Here is a 14,998-nt window from a genome sequence, read left to right as displayed (position 1 = left end):
CTCAAATCAGAACACTCGCCATCTTCCAAATTAGCGACCGTGGTTCCTTTATTAGCACGTGAAGGTGAAAACTGCATAAGAATGAGACTTCTCAAGGGGCCTAACTAAGCATTGTGAATACTCACATAACCTGCCGATCCCTCCCTGCACTTACGTACTATAGTATGCATGTACATTAATAGCCACTAATTACAGACAGTCCACAATTGGCAATAATTATCTTCAATGACTTCTAGTAACTGAACGACACAAGCACTTTCCACAAATGGTAAGGTTAGAAATGGGTTAATTTCAACAAACACTGGTATTTAAATGGCATTTGCACATTGATAAATCGCGTCTTTAGTCTCACAATGTATAAAGAGGCGGTGGGGTAGTCTAGTACTTTAAACGTTTGCTCGATGTGCTGAAGCCCGACACCCCAAATGGGCGTGAAGCCAATTTCTTGGCCACCGCTGTGATGTCGCTGCAATATTTTTAACTTTTTTTCAATGAATTGAGACGTTAGGATTGTCAGGTTGACAAACTACGACAGTAAACCATTCCATCCCTCACATTAGTACAAAGTCATGACATTCTTTGTGAGACGGCTTGAGCATTGCTAAAAGCTTGAACAGCCTTCACGCTCACCCTAGCACAACCAGAAACTCCCAGAAATAGAGTTATATTATTCAAAAATATGTAATTATTAACAAAATATTAAGTAAACATAACCGAAAAAGGGCCCGAGGCAATGAATAATTTCTGGCGACAGCTGTGGCAATCAAGACTTGCCCGATCATGCCAGACTTGAAATGGATTTTATATTTTCATTTATTCTCTCTACTCTAGGGTCAAGGTACAGACTCGATATGAGATCCTGTTGTAGAGCTCATATGTGTTGGCTCTAATACAGCACCGTAACTGATCTCCTTTGTTACATTACGTAGGTCACAAAAATGGACGACTACAACGTTCGATTACTTCCGGTTAGTACGGAAAGGTTAAGCGTAAATAGAACCAACAAAACCCTTTGGAACCACATTAAGAAGAAATCTCTCCTGATAGCAGAGTCAAGTATAGAGTCGTGACAACATCATGAGTACATATTTGTTTCAGCAGTATTGCATCTGCGCTATGTTGTTTGTAAACAAATAGAGTCTTCGACATGCAACACTCAACTCATACAATGCATGGGAACAGCAGGCAAATGCATTCGATTGTGCTTATCTTACGGTTCTTCCGCGAAGTAAAGTGCGTTTTGGCGATCAGACACCAGCGTGTGTGAGTGACTTTGTCTTAATGGAGCTTTGTACCGTGTGTCAGTTATATCGCGACGCGTTAGCGGGACCTTGGAGGAGATCTCGTAATAATAAAGATTTCAGTCGTTTACCAGTTGCATGCATCTCATAAGCATATGTATAGTGTGAAAATGCGATTCCTTCACAGGAAGTTTGGAAAACCAAATGGGACTCAACTCTCCACAGTGAGCGGTTGAGCTGAGTTTTACGCCGCATTCAGCAATATTCCAGCTATATGGCGGCGGTCTGTAAATAATCGAGTCTGGACCAGACAATCCAGTGATCACCAACATGAGCATCGATCTCTCATTTGAGAACCTATGACATGTGTCAAGAAAGTCAACTAGTCTGGCCACACGATCCCGTTAATCGCCTCTGACGACAATCATAGTCGCCTTTAATGGCAAGCATGGGTTGCTGAAGACCTATTCTACCCTGGACCTTCACGGGTAACTCAGTGAACTACTGCGCTCTGGACAACAAAGCCCGATTCCCCGAACTGGAAAAAAAGCTTCACGGACTGAAAACCGTACGTTTCCGCTTGGTAAAGACAACAAAATATTTATCAAATCCATTCTCGTAAGTCACAGTGTAGTTGAAGGCTTACTCTCTGAATATATATAATTTTGATAGTAAGAAATAAACCCATCTCATCTGAAAATGACACCTAAACTTGCTTCACCAAGGTAGTAGGGAAATTAATGTGGTTCAGGGATCTGATTGGTAATTTCAAGTTCCTCTTCGAGTCAGTGATGGTGAATCTTAACGGTTGCAATATAAATAGTGAGTAACAAGTATCAGAACACTTCGAAGCAGCTGTCATAGGAGAGTAGATTCTCGGGCGCCAGAAATCTTGCCATAAGCCAGACAGACTTTAGGAATATACACCAGCAGATTTTCAACCAAAACTGTAACACGGGGCTAAGTAATTAAATTAGAAGAGTCCCTCTTCCTAACTCAAACTTCACAAAAACAAGTGTGAAAAGTCAGGAAAACGAAAATTATGGTATTATTATTATTACGACCTGGGAATTTAAAATTTGCATGAGCTCACTAAATGCATTTTGTATACTAATTAGTTTCATATTGACCAGAGAGAAAATCAGGACCACAACGTCTGTTATATAGCGACTCTCGTACTCCATTCGAAACTGCCATGACTGTACTGAGAAGCACTTTCGACGGATGTCTTGTAAAATGAACTGAAGTTTCCTTATTTGTCACTTCCTGCATGGTTAGTCGTTTCCAGAAAGTCAGATATTTAAGTCACACATGATGAGCATGTCAAACACAGTCTGTTGGCTCACAAATAGTATATTATCTAGGTTTGTTTGAGATGGATTGAAAGAAGGCTGTATGCCGATAAAAATACAGTTGAAAATAATGTTTGTATCACAAGCCTACTTGACATATAACATCATTCAGCACATCCTGCAGGTGTTCGTTTTTAGCCTGCAAATGGTTTACATTCTATGTAACCTGTGAAGGTCCGGGTTAGAACTGATCTTCAGTAACCTACGTTTGTTGTAATAGGCAGCTAATGGGTTCAGGTGGTCAGGCATGTGGGTGTACATGTCATTGTATCCCATTTGCGTAGATTGATGCTCATCCTGTTGATCACTGGATTCTCCGTTCCAGACACGATTATTTAAAGAACGCCATCATCTTGTTGGAATATTGCGAAGTTCGGAGTAAAACAACAAATCAAATCAAAACATCTCTTGTGATACTGGACAGATGCCTGTTTCACATTGCGATCGGCGGTTCGGCACTAGCGTAGTCTACGTAGTTGAAGTAGTCGTACGACTGCGACCACTTCGTACGTCAGATAGTCGCAGGACGATCACGTACGTCAGATAGTCGCAGGACGATCACGTAAGGCAGATAGTCGCAGGACGATCACGTAAGGTAGATAGTCGCAGGACGATCACGTAAGGCAGATAGTCGCAGGACGATCACGTAAGGCAGATAGTCGCAGGACGATCACGTAAGGTAGATAGTCGCAGGACGATCACGTAAGGTAGTTAGTCGCAGGACGATCACGTAAGGCAGATAGTCGCAGGACGATCACGTAAGGCAGATAGTCGCAGGACGATCACGTAAGGCAGATAGTCGCAGGACGATCACGTAAGGCAGATAGTCGCAGGACGATCACGTAAGGCAGATAGTCGCAGGACGATCACGTAAGGCAGATAGTCGCAGGACGATCACATAAGGCAGATAGTCGCAGGACGATCACGTAAGGGAGATAGTCGCAGGACGATCACGTAAGGCAGATAGTCGCAGGACGATCACGTAAGGCAGATAGTCGCAGGACGATCACGTAAGGCAGATAGTCGCAGGACGATCACGTAAGGCAGATAGTCGCAGGACGATCACGTAAGGCAGATAGTCGCAGGACGATCACGTAAGGCAGATAGTCGCAGGACGATCACGTAAGGGAGAGAGTCGCTGGACGATCACGTACGTCAGATAGTCGCAGGACGATCACGTAAGGCAGATAGTCGCAGGACGATCACGTAAGGCAGATAGTCGCAGGACGATCACGTAAGGCAGATAGTCGCAGGACGATCACGTAAGGCTGGAGTCACCGCTAATTCCCAGTAACACTTCAAATAACATTTTTGTCCATGTATGTGTGAGCGTCGTTGCTTGCGTATGTGTTTGAGTGTGTGTGCACTGCATATGTGTATATATGTATGAATTCTGTTTTGCATTCGACCTGTTCCTTACTTACGTCGGCAGTTTTGACTGGTAAACAGCAACTGGATGTCTACGTTTGTGCGTTTGTTCTCATAGCCCGAAACATATACAGCAGAACCCAGCCTCTCCGGAGATCCATCTTTCTTGTGATTCTTTTTCAGAAAATACTAACAAATACCGTCAGTCAAAAACACGCTGCTCCAAAGTCCTTTGACAATACTATCCTGATTAATTGTTTGGTTTTGAGGGTAACCGAGTCATCATACTCTGAATACCAAGGTAAATTACCTTAAAGTTTACTTTCTTCAGGGGGTTCGTTAGTTAAGAAATGCATGCACACATCGTCTCGTCCCAGTCCGAAAAAAGAGGTTTCAGTGTATATCACAGCTGATATCTCTTACACTTGTGACTTTCGAATTATTAGTGGGGTTTCCGGCCAACCTGTGCGTGCACATGAATTTGAAAACACATTTAAAATAGGAACGGAAACTGTGTACTACGCAGCGTGTATGTAAAATATATAAAACCATGTTCTAGTTCTCCATAAGTTATGCATCCGGAATACCGAATAAATCACATCGCTGTCCCAAACACAACGTCCATGCTGATGAGAAGCGAAAGTTGAAATTTTCGCAACGATCGACAACCCGTTGCGTGCCGTGGTGGTTTTATTTCGCACGACTATAATCGCATCGCGTGCGCGCAAACACATAAATATGAGGCTTACCCACTTGCAGTCTCCCTACATTAAGAGCAATAATTTCAGATAGATCACTTAGCATTAAGCATGGCTTAGCGACCGACACGCTGTGAAGGTGCTGCACCAAGACCCACTCTTGTAGAAACGCCGGAAATATTTTCAAATAAAATCACGACATAGTTATGTAAACATACACATGGTTAAGACTCAACACTGCTTCTTTAAAACAATCAAAACCAAGTTAGACTTCAGTAATTCCACTGAACAGGTTTTAAGTTTAACAGGTCAATCTTCGTTTCCATCATGGACTTTTGAAAGAATATGTAATGCATAAATAGTACTAGCAGCAGTAATAGTCTGTCTCACGGTGCTTTAAATGCATTTGTTCCCAACTAACAAACAGACCCTGTCATACAGACCCTAAAGCAAATCCGAGCAAGCCCACCCAAGCATAGGTTTCCACATGAGAACGTTTGTAGACTCTTTTTTACTGTATTTATATTTTTATGTTCTATTTTCGGTAAGTTATGTTTAGTTCTAAAGCCCTTAATGAAACTGTAGTAGTAGTAGTATTCTTGCTGCTGCTGCAGCAGTAGTAGTAGTAGTAGTAGTAGTAGTAGTAGTAGTAGTTGTTGTTGTTATTGTTGTTGTTGTTGCTGTTGTTGTTGTTGTGATAGTAACCGAGGTCGCTTTTTGACAACATTTATGTTAGCCAGAGGTGATGAGAGGAATGGCACTGCCATACACCAACATAAAATTTCCTATCAATAAACCAATGTGATGAAACTGTCTTTAAAACAATATGATGACGTCATTCTATTGTTTCAGCAGTTTATTCTGAGCCGGGAAGTCCTAACGAGCATTTCCCCATGTCAAACTGACGCAACAATTAGTCACCGTCCTGTATTACAAAGGCGTTATACATAAATGAAAACACGGGAATTAAAAGGAACAAAGTTTCACCAATTCTCCATTCTATATTACGCAAACGTTTGAAAGTGAAAATAAACCCAGAAGACACTTCACGACTAGATGACGTGATGTCCATTTCACATCACGCGGATCCCTCTTTGTGGTGTACATTTCAACCATAAACAATGATGTGTCTGACAGTGTTGTGACATGTTGATACTGAAATCGAGAGTGCACTTACTACTTACATCTCTCCTCAGTCAGCAAAACCCCGTGAATGCGTCTGTATTAGCCGTATCATGTTCCCTGGACAACTCTCCTCTTTCGAATAACAATATGATTAAGTCCTTTGTGGTCCAAATACAAAATATCAGTTTATTATCGTTTGGAAAGAGCATTGTTGGCATTACAGATCAAACCTACCAAGTTGTTTCTTAGTTCATCAACATGGTATATTCAAATACCAATGTAGAACATTGCGACCTTGTCCAATTACAAATGCAGCATTTCGCAATCAAGAATCGGCAATAAGTCGATGTCACGTGTGAGAGATTAATTACATCTAATATGGCGTTGTATCAACAACGTATTTCATATAAAAGACTACTTGTGCCTCGTCAGTGGTATCGCTATAGCAACCATTGCTCCTTAAACTGGAAGGGTGGTTCCAGAGATCTGGAGCGCCTCGCTCCCTTCAGCCTCTGAAAACATGCCCCTTATCCGTTTTAGAGCCAAACAGATCGTTTTATCAACGCGGTAAAACTGTAGTTGGGAAAGCAGTAGAATATCTCCACCTACACATAAAGACGTTCGCTTTCTCAAAATATAACACCTAATCTTCGCCTTCCAAAACGTAACCCTACATCCCTACCAACTGTGAAGGTCCCCATATCTAGCGGAACCGCATCGTACTTGGGGTTTTACTACAGAAGGGAGACGGTCTTGTACTTTGAGTACGATGGCAGTTTCATCTCAACGGGTCAACTATTCAGTGTACCGTAATTGCAGAGTGGAGTAACTTTCATAATTCGATACCCTTGAGAACAATTTAAGTCCCTTGGTAACTGACGTTGCTAGGTTTGTTTGTATTCTACCGGGCTTGATTAGATGTCATACTGACACTCCAACAAGTTCAACAAACGAGGTCCGCCTCGTGCAACAGGTGCCTGTCCTGAATCTCGCACACATTGACAATGACCATCATATGAACGTTTTGTTTTAGATATTTAGATGACTAATTTATCTAAACGTGACTAAAGTGGGCCAAAATACATCAGCTCGGATCAGGCAACTACTCTGTAGTATGCTGCGTAAATTTTGTTTTTGTTATTGTCTGCGCCCTTTGTCCTGTGTGAGTGAGTGAGTTCAGTTTTACGTCGCTTTTAGCAACATCCCAGCAATATCATGGCTGGGGACACCATAGTCTGTCGTACAGACCCTGAAGTATAAATATCCAAGAAAGCCCACGCAAGTCTAGAAAATGTCGCAAGTCTAGATTTCCATAGCTTCTGGAAATGAAGAAAGTTTCAGGGCTACATTTCATTATATTATTTTTTTCACTATGAACGTTTTTTCAGTAAAATATGTTCATTTCAGAGACTAGCTGTTAGTCTAGGGACACCAGAAATGGGCTACTCACAATGTACCCACGTGGGCATTCGAATTCGGGTCTTCGGCGTGACGATCGAACGGTTTAACCACGAGCCTGCCCCCCACCCACCCACTCCCTTAATCCCGACAAGCTGCAACCGCTATGGACACAAAACAATAAAAGTTATGTGTTCTTATCTGACTGTGCACGCCCTATATTTTGACATTGAATTAATACTATCATTTTTGGACAATGAAAGATCTGTCGGCCATAAGAACCTGTAGAAAACAAGAGCTGTGAATCCGAGAGACTGACGGTAATTTCGAAGGCTGTAAAATTCATTAAAAACATAATTTTCTATGCTGCCGTGTTGTTCCTGTTATTAACAGTCATTTAATTCAAATTAAGAAAAAGAAAACAACTTATGACAAATATGGACTCTTATCTGCATCATTTACCCTTGAGAATACATGATTTCAAAAGGAGTATATCTCATGCGATTTGTCAAGAATGCTGCAGCTAAACATTTCAGCATTGTTGTGCCAACATGGGTGATATATTATATTATTTGGAGATGTACATATTTGGAATATCACCATTTTATTAGATGGGGCAAAATTCAGTCTAACAAACACTGAGCTCCATACACCTTACGGCCATTGGTTGCAAATGAGGTTTCGGTGTGGGTCTCTCTGTTTCGTGGCATACAGATGGAGGCCGTTAGACTCGCTCGGTAACATTTGGCAGAGGCAAAAATGCCGCTCCGAGTTAAGCTCTGATAATGTAACTTCCGTCTGGAGAGTAATTATTTCATTCCAAAGAGTCCTCGAAAAAGACGTGCTGTGTCATAAATAGACCTGTTGTCTCAATGAAATATACACATGTCATTCAACACGTGTTTAGCATGGAAAGAGAGGGTTGTTGTTATTAAAAATCTCAACAACAAATTTTCATTTATACGTCATGTGGTTAGAATACATATTGTCATTCTCGTTTGACTATCCGTTTGTACACATACACACGTCTATATAAATAACAAAACTGAATTTCATAATTTTAGTGTCATCGGTTTTAGAAACAATTTCAACACATCTGAAGAACAGGCTGACTTAACGAGGCGGGCTCAGGGCACGTAATATAACCAACAGAAGATAGGGCCTTATTCCATCAAAACGTGAATTTATTAAACATTATCCGGACAGGAGCGATACATATGTGTAGCCCCTAACCGGCATGAACAAATACAAAGCCAAAGTTCGTTAACCATGTGCAGACCCTCCGGTCAAGTCATCAATGTTTATTAGGGGCATGGAGATTGATATCTCTGAAGTGACCGGTACGATGGTTCTGAATGTGTTTATGGAGGCGCTATGCACTTAAGTCATGCTTCCAATCAACACATGGAATATGGACGCGGTGTTTAGTAGGCCTGTGAACGCGAGTGTGTAATGTTATACCCTGTGGTTAACGGGCGATCCTCACGAAACTCTGACGATGTATGTAGATTTCAAGGTGTACGCCAAAGTAATTACTAGCAAACTGATTGTTCCTCCATGCAACAGGAAGGATGACAGTAATGGTACAAAACCACGATGTTATCCCGTCGCTGAGATGTTGACGGGATATCCTTACACCCCACTACCCCACGCACTACGACTACATCCCCCTCTAACAGACACACTACGACTATACCCCTTAACCGTAAACACACTACGACCATACAAATATGCAATATTACTATCGGCACACCTCACAATAAATTATCCTTCTCACACCCCACGATACCCCCCCCCCCCTCCTCCTCCTTACAACACCCCCTTACGCTCCACCATAAACCCCAAACAACACCCATACACCAGATATCTCCCATCCCGCCCTCCGCTATCAATAACCTATCACATGTCACTCCCCCTTCCCTCCAACCCCCAACACACACCTTCATCGCCACTACCCCACCACAACACGCCCAAAGAATCCGTCCTATCCCCTCTACAAAGATCAGCCTGGTTCTTGTCTGTCATACAGATCCTGGAACGAATGTTGCCAATACAACTCTAGTCTGTCGTACAGACCCTGAAGTATATATATCCAAGAAAGCCCACGCAAGTCTAGAAAATGTGGCAAGTCTAGATTTCCTTAGCTTCAGGAAAATGAAGAAAGTCTCAGGGCTCCATTTCATTATATTTTTTTTAATCTGAACGGTTTTTTTTTCAGAAAAATATGTTCATTTCAGAGACTAGCTGTTAGTCTAATACAACTCATACAAGTGCTTAATACCTAGCAAGTGTAGATTACCATTGATTACCATTGCCTTTTATAATACACGTACTTTATGAATACAATATAGGAACCATTTGTTTTTCTATATTATGTTCATTTAAGAGACAAAATTTTGATCTAGCCGTGGTTCAGTGGATAGATTTCCGTGACAGGTCAAAGTCATTGTAACTGACATTAATTGTCTCTATTGCGTCTAAATGTATGTAACTGTATTTAGCAACACGATTCCTTAACGTCTATCCCATGGTCGTGACATTACCTATGCAATTGTCAGCATCATTCTATACATCGTCACAAAATCAAGTCGGTTAACAAACAAAAGGTTTCCTATGTAAAATAATAATGAAGTTTGTAAGTATTAGATATAAGCATGCAGTAACTTCGTTTAAGGAAATATTCTGCAGATATAGGTACAAACATTTGAAATACAGCTGCGCTATGACATTCAGTGAATCATGATGGGATCTGCCACCATACAGTAAACGACATGAGGGGAACATGAGATCGTATCAGTTAAATTGAACGGTATACATTTTCATGACCACGTGTTCAAAGTGAAAACGACAATCAGTAAGCGTCATAAGTCAATATTATAATTCATTTGCTTACTAAGCATTTAATCCCAAAAGCATTGATGTTTACACAACCCGAGATGCAAGTGAATGTCTAAGACAAAGGTGAATGCACTGCAAGGAAACGCTCGATCTTTCCCGACGAAATCACGCCAACATCTTGATCGATATTTGTGATCGATAGATAAATCTCGTAGTCATCCTTGTATTCATTAGTCAAAATCACTCGTCTAATTATACCCAGATGAGCATAGCGACAGTCTCTGCTGTTGTAACAGGAGAATCTGGAGCATTCACGTGTCACTGAGTTTAGAGGGTATTTTGAGTTTTCTAAATGCATGGGCGCTTTTGTAAAACCCCGTATTTTCATCAGACGGAGCCTGTTTGGTGTTTACTTAAACTCCAACAATTGAGTAAACATCGTCTTATCTTGAACAGATAGCGCAATAGCGAGGGTATGGAACTTTCTTGAAAGTTGACATTGATGTCGTCCAGTGCCTATCTCTGATGCCAGTCTGCTAGAGAGACGTCTGATAAGATGACTGATGCGACAAGCTGTGTAGCTGGTTGAGTGATGGTTTGGGCAAAACAGGTCCTGGAGTAAGATTTATTTTTGCATCTCGGGAGAAAGTTTGCCTGTACCCAATATCTCGTGCAGGTTCGCGCGTTACACGTGTAGGCTGGGGAACATGTCTGCACGATGTGCAGTGACGGATATTACGAGATCATATGATGTATACATAAATCTACAGAGTAAACACATGCTGTATACAGACCTGCTCACGAAGGACCTTTAATCCGGCATCGCTAGTACTTGAATAACAGTGACGTGTCACGTGACGTGCAACACTTCCTGAAGCCTTACCTTTGACCTTGAGGCTGTTCCAGACTCCTCCCAAGGTCCCAGTGTGGTGAGGGGTAAACAGGAGCCATATGGTGTCAGTGGGCGAGAACTGACCGCTGTGATCCCACGTGCACGGCCTCATTTCCCGGCAGATCGCAGCGAGGTGGTCATGTATCATCCATGGCGGCCGTTCAACTAGCAGCTGAGCGCTGAAGGCAGGCTACAGGGACACGAGGCCTGCTTTGGGTTTACAATCGATCGACAGTTCGCAAGCGTCGTTTTCCAGCCTGGTAATATAACACAACGCGTTGCGTTCTCCCGTACTTGAACGCGCCTGTTCCTTCACCCTAGTTACGCGACGATGACGTCAGGCATGTGACGTCAGAAGCCGATTAATTATGAGGTCGCTAACGTCTCTATCGATATGGATTTTCTCAAGCAACTGATTGACTCCATTTCGACGAGAAGAGCCGCGAGCGTAGACCTGACCCGGGAAGCACATCTTGTGTATTACGTGCACCTATGGCATCGTCAAAGTAGCTTCCTTAGAGATGATTGTGGAAATAGTCGAGAGGCAGACCATATTTATACCGTTATCTGACTAATGACTGGCTTGATTGCGGAGCTAGTGTGTGAGTGTGACATAAGCAGCGGTGGAATAACGCCGATCAATAAAGATCGATATCAACTGATGGCGGGCCCTAATCGTTGCGCTTCTTAGTACTCACACTTTGACCTCCCACTTAGATCGATGAAGACTTGCTGAGAGCTTAGCGTTTTCACTTGAACTTCCATTGCCTCCCCTTCGATAAAACTTGTTGCGTGGAACCAGTTTTACGGCATTAAAAGAGACTATCGACGGGAGAAATGTTGTGCCAAAATTATATCGGTAAACAAGTCCGATTAATGTGGATACTGTGTGTATGTTTTTGGTGTAAGTTAACACACTAACGAGAGTGAGTGAATATTTTTTTTCGCCGTTCTAACGGTACTCACGCTATATCACGGCATGTCTGGTAATCATGGGAGGAAAGACCGAAGTAGTGCATGTTTTCGACATGATTGAAACCCACGTCTGTGGCGCTGACAAACCAAGAAACAGAGCAAAGGCTAAGAGAGATTCAAACTTACGATCATAGCCTCCGGGCGCGCCCAAGGGAGGCAAATCTGCACGGCGAATTGCAGTGCCCGAAGGGTCTGACCATGCGTGTAGTGCGTGCGATGGTAGAGTAGAGGGGGAGAGCAATGTGAATAGCAACAATGCTTTATGGAAATATATCATTTTTCGGGGTAAAACGCATGATACATTGCTTCGAATATTACAAAAAAATATATTTCATGGCAACGAATAATGGATGCGATTTTTTAGTCTCCAAACAGCAGCCACTGTTTGTGGTTACACGTTATTTTATTGGACCCGCCTTACGCCAACACAACATCAAGCGAGTTAATGAGCCCAGTATTCACTCCAATATTCCTGCAAGGACGCGTATGGACGGATTGTAAGGAAAATATAATGTGTATTGTGTCGTGCGTTATTCTAACGGCGATATTAATCATGCAATACATATGTTAAAGCTACAAGACCATCTGTTCAACATATTATTTCGATAGAGAGCAGCGATAGGGTTAACACAAATGTCATGCAGGGAGTATACACACTTGACACGGCCCAGTTTCATTGCACAGCTTTGACATAAAAGCGATCAGTCTTATGAGAAAAAATGTGAATAGCTTCATACATGTCAGGGTTCTGCAACATTCAAAGCCTCAGTAAATGTTCATAGTAGATAAGTAATGGACAATACAGAACCTCCCACAGACACACAATTTCCACTCAGCTCATGTTATTATTACTGCGGGCCACAAATGTCTTTGTTTCCGCTTGGTCCAGTTCCACGAAATGATGTTAGCGCTAAAACGATCGTAAGCGTACACAAAGCCACGGAACATTCACCATGAGTTGAAGCTGATTTCGTTTTATAATCATAGTCTAATGTGGTAGAGGGACTTGCACGTTTACCCCTATCTCCCAGAAGACAAAACCGTGAAGCCAACGGCTAGATTTGTTCTTCAGGAACCCATGCTTGTCCTAAGAGGCGACTGACGGGATCGGGTGGTCATGATCAGGTTCGCTGACTTGATTGACACATGTCATTGTATTCTAGTTGTGTAAGTCGGTGTTCATGCTGTTGATCACTGTTTTGTATGGTCCAGATGCGATTATATACAGACAGCCACATAGCTGGAATATTGCTGAGGATTGCGTTTAGCAAGAAACCGACAAAAAATAAACGATCAAAAGACCAAATGTATCTGCTATGGTTCCTTAACTCTCCACCTCCTGTTTATATGTCATGCCATTGCAAAGGTCACGTCCTTTGCTGTCCATGAGTATGACAATTTGATGAGTAAACATCATATGTTTGTTGTTTTAAGCTCGGCAGATGGATCAGCGGAGTCAGATGAATGCCCAAGCAGACATAACAACATGCGGGTTCTTTTGAACTAAAGAAATGGCCCCCTTCCGACACTGTGTGGCATTCGGGTCCCGACATCTATGGAAAGCCATTTGGTCTGACCCAGTACAAGACCTGTTAACTCAAAGTAAAACACAAAGATGGATTTAGACTCAGGACTAAACGACCCCACATCCATTTTCTTATAGCCTGCCGCTGTCCCCGATGTGGCCGGACCAGACTACTTTCCCTTCCCTGATTTCTTCCCGCAGTACTAACGCGCTAAATGAAGCAAGTCTAGATATAATCAGGCTCCATCTCCCTGGGTATACTTTGTAATATAAATGGGATTATTTCTTACTATTACCATTTGATATATTTACAGACTATAAGCGTTAGGCTACCACCTTCTGGGAACACTACCATGAAAAAGTTAAGAAGTTAATGGGAGTTAAAAAGCCTCTCTGTCATTTCCGACTGCAGACAGTAATAGGATTCTATAGGGCTTAGTTTCATCTGTATGGAACTCAACGACGCTGTAAGAGAGAGTTTTAAAGAATAGAAAATAGACAGACGGAGACTCTGCCCTAGTCTGTCATACAGATCCTGAAGCAAATATATCCAAGAGAGTCCACGAAAGTCTAGAAAATGTGGCAAGTACAGATTTCAGGAAATGAAAATAAAGAAAGTCTCAGGGCTCCGTTTCATTGGGTTTTTTTAATTATTTTTGTTTACAATGAACTTTTTTCTGTAGAATGTGCTCATCTTACTCTCCCCAAGAAGGGACATTCACGTGTATGCACGTTTCTTCCTACCCAACGCCGACACAGACGACATAATGGTGATACCATTTACACTTAACGAATACTATTTCCGTATTTATCGTGTCAATCACAATGGAACTTGAATAATGTCCAAGGTTTATAGAAATAGTTACAGAAAATCGCAGCAAGTATCACATGACGTACATGTATATCACACAGATGTTCAATGAGGCTAAGGTCAGGGTAGTAGTCGCCTAATACAAACCATACCAGATGTTTCCATTCCTAAACACAGCAGTTGACACACGAGCTGCGCTTTAGCGGGAGCGATTTCTAACCGATGACCAAGTTACGTAAAAACATGATGACACAACCACACTTATCGATATCACCTGTGTGGTTGAGCCCTGTCTGGAAATCCTTTCGAGCAAGTCCAAGTACAACTTCAATCAGCTCTCTATAACCTCGCCACAAAACCTGCAGTGACACTTTTATACACTATATTCTCATGGTGCCTTTGTGACAATTATGATGTCATGATGACGTTATGATGACTATGATGCCATAGTGACGCTGTGACAACTATCATGTCATGGCGACGTTATGACGGCTATGATCTCATGGTGATGTTATGACAACTGATGTCATGGCGACCTTATGACAACTCTGATGTCGTGATGATGCTGTGCCAACTATGATGTCATGGTGACGCTGTGATAACTAAGATGTCATGGCGTCGTTATGTCAACCGTGATGTCATGGCGACGTTGTGACAACTACATGATATCATGGCGACGTTGTGACACCCCTGCTGCAGTCTCTCACGTCATGACGTCGTTTTGAGATGACGCCTTCTCACGTCATGTTTCTCTTGGGATGCCATGACGTTAGGC

The 14,998-nt window shown here is 42.2% G+C and overlaps 1 protein-coding gene across 2 annotated transcripts in view; it reads right to left on the bottom strand.

The window, feature by feature from the left end:
• LOC137277947 (solute carrier organic anion transporter family member 4C1-like) overlaps positions 1 to 11,229 on the bottom strand; it is a 57,046-nt gene extending 45,817 nt beyond the window's left edge. Inside the window, exon 1 of one of the 2 annotated variants that reach the window (XM_067809962.1) lies at positions 10,904 to 11,229. The gene's annotated coding sequence lies outside the window, so the exon portion shown is untranslated. The other variant, XM_067809961.1, reaches the window with a different exon arrangement.
• Between the last annotated feature and the right edge of the window lie 3,769 nt (positions 11,230 to 14,998).

Source organism: Haliotis asinina, chromosome 3 (assembly GCF_037392515.1).
Source record: "Haliotis asinina isolate JCU_RB_2024 chromosome 3, JCU_Hal_asi_v2, whole genome shotgun sequence".
In the NCBI taxonomy this organism is placed as follows: Eukaryota; Metazoa; Mollusca; class Gastropoda; order Lepetellida; family Haliotidae; genus Haliotis; species Haliotis asinina.
The sequence above is the reverse complement of the archived record's forward strand: the minus strand, read 5'-3'. Positions and strand labels throughout refer to the sequence as shown.